At 33.3% G+C, this 2,969-nt stretch overlaps 1 long non-coding RNA gene across 1 annotated transcript; it reads left to right on the top strand.

Moving 5' to 3' along the window:
- Positions 711-2,761, top strand: LOC109223214. Its single transcript, XR_002067539.1, has 2 exons — positions 711-1,121; positions 2,442-2,761. It is a non-coding gene; the product is annotated as an uncharacterized LOC109223214 (long non-coding RNA).

Below are 2,969 nucleotides of genomic sequence, written 5' to 3'. Positions count from 1 at the left end.
CAAAGTGTAAATTCATGATTCATTTTATTTAGAGCAATTTTTGTTTCTCTAAAAAAAGATCATCATATGGAGAGTATAGAAATACAATTCTAATAGTAGTATACTAGTATATAAACTTAAATAAAAAGTTCATGAAAACTAATTTAATTATCTAGACGTAATTATTTAAGAAATAACCAGAATAGTCGTCCATTTAACCACTTAAACTAAAATTAGTCGCCAGATATATGTAATATGTTTATATTCGTATACAATTAGTATATAATTTATGTACACCAACTGAAAAAAAATAAGTAGAAAATCCGGTGGGCTAATTGTATAAAGATCGCAATGGTCATAATATAGTGATATTGCAAGGGGTAAATATCATTTTTAGCACGCGGACGGAACTATTTACATCTAATAGTCGCAAAAGTGTTTAAAATTGGTATATCTTTTGTATATAACATAAAGAAATATACACACACACAATATATATATATATATATATATATATATATATATATATATATATATATATATATATATATATCGTCTATTATTTTGAGATCGACCATACAATGTTATTGCAACTGATGTGGTTGAACTGTCTCCTAACGTTGGGCCTGTTAGTTCTCTATAGGCCTATTATATTGGGCCTGTTATTGAATTTTGATTAATTTGGATGAGCCCAAAAAACTGCAGTTGAAGCCCTAAATAGTGTATACCCATTAATCGCGAAAAAACTGAAATCTCAAAGTTTTACAGCAAATCGACTCGAATCGAACAAGAGAGAGCAAAAATGAACTCAATGGTGGCTTTAGGGAAGAAATTCACGAGAAATATTCAAGATCATAAACGTAGGCTTTTATCAGCTAAGTATGAATTAAGGCGAAAACTTTATAAAGCGTTTGTTCAAGATCCTGAACTTCCCCCTGAAATGAGAGAAGCTCATCGTTACAAGCTTTCAAAATTGCCAAGGAACAGTTCATTTACTCGAATCAGAAATCGGTGCGTTTTCACTGGTCGGCCTCGTGCTGTGTATGAAAAGTTTAGGATGTCGCGTATTGTGTTCCGTGGTTTGGCTGCTCGTGGTGCTTTGCAAGGTGTTAAGAAAGCTTCTTGGTAGACTTACACCCCAGGTAATTTTGATTTTCAGTTTTTTTTTTTTTGTTAACATTTTGATTGTGCTTGCTTGGTTTTTCTGGAATTACTTAGTTTCGAAAAAGTTTGTTTGAATTTGAATATTGCATCTGGATTGTGTAGTTGAGACAATGTTATCGCTGCGTTTGAGCTAAAGGTGTTTGTTGAAATGTCTTAATGGGAATTTTAATGCATTGTTTTTGAAATTTCATGAAAATTGTTGGATTGCAGCTATCGTATTTGATACTCTCTATGTCCCAATTTATTTGGCATGCTTTCCTTTTTATTCTGTCTAAAAAAGAATGACACTTTTTACATCTAAAAATGATATCAGTTTATTAATGATCAGATTTATGATTACATAAATGTTCAAGTCATGTTTGAGAACATGTTTCAAAAGCTCTTTTAAAAAAAAAAAGTGCCGTACCTAGTCAAACAAGACCACATAAAATGGGGTAGACGGGGTAGTACTTTGAGACTGTAAAAGTATGGTATGACTCATCCACACTGTATGATAGTACGCTTCGATTAAACTTAGTCTTCTTGTTGTCATCCTCTTTATGATGAGATATGATGATTTTTGTAGTCCAGACAGATTTTGTTTCTTCATATGGCAAGTGTAGTGAATTAGAACTATCTTTTTCATTTGTGGAAAAGTGATCACCAAACCTCAGAGATTGTGGCAACTTTTCTAGTTTCAATTTACTGCTTCACATGAAAGGTTATGGTCTTAAAGTCTGAATGAAATGAAAAAGATACACAAGTGAAAATGCATACAAGGAAGAGAATACAGATCAACCTTCTTTGATTTGGCACTGCTTCCTCCTCCTTATGAAGCAGCATCCTTCTGTTACTTCTCGATTTAGTAAATTATGATCATAAGAAGAATTAGAATGCGAAGCATTGAGAGCCATAGGGATGATATTATCATGATTGCTGAATGAGATTGCAGTAGGTTAGGATATACAACATGTAGGAGGATGATTTTGAATTTTAGAAGAAGTTTGAAACTGTTTGTTTGAACTTTTCGTAGCAGTACTGTTACATGGACGCTGTTCGCATTTGTTGCAGTACCCTGGCAAATATGATGTTACTCCCTTTTTGCTGTTACATGGATGCTGTTCGCATTTGTTACAGTACCCTGGCAAATATGATGTTACACTCCCTCTTTGAGTAGTACTTTATTGAACTAAGTTACTTTATTGAACTAAGTGAGTTGTACGTTTAAGGTTTAGATGAGTAATTATTTTCTTTTACAAACTCTATCTTGACAAGGTTGTTCATTCTACTAACACATGACTATGTTCTTTTTAACACAGGATTACTTCATTAGGAGGCTACCAAAAGCATTACCATTGGATCTCATATACCAAAGCAAAGTAAACTACAGTGGGACTAAAGTTTATATTTCAGAAGTTGTCGTAGCTTTTTTCAAATAAATTGTCATGCTATGTTATGAGATTTCTGCCATTTCAAATATCTAGCTCTTCAGGTTGGCTGTCTGTATACTTTTTATCTCTGCTTGAAGGTTTCTGGAAGTTCTTAATCTGCTTGGTGGAACCTTGCTAAAGTTTTTCATTGTCCTGAAACTTCTGATTTTATGAGAAGGCCTGAATTATTACTTTGGACTCTAATTCCAGATTTGAACTGTTCATCAAGGCTTTGCATGACCCCCCCCCCCCCCCCCCCCCCAAAAAAAAAAAACACACAGAGTTTTCTATCGTCTATTGCACTACCCTCCACGGTGCATGTTACACTGTATAAAAATGACATGTATCATCCTACATTAGTTGTGTTTTGAATCTTATTTATACTTGATTTGCCTTTAATTCCAATTTAATTTGGAA

The sequence above is a fragment of the Nicotiana attenuata genome, chromosome 3 (genome assembly GCF_001879085.1).
Source record: "Nicotiana attenuata strain UT chromosome 3, NIATTr2, whole genome shotgun sequence".
Classification (NCBI taxonomy): Eukaryota; Viridiplantae; Streptophyta; class Magnoliopsida; order Solanales; family Solanaceae; genus Nicotiana; species Nicotiana attenuata.
Note: the sequence above shows the minus strand (reverse complement) of the source record. Positions and strands in the feature narration are given on the sequence as shown.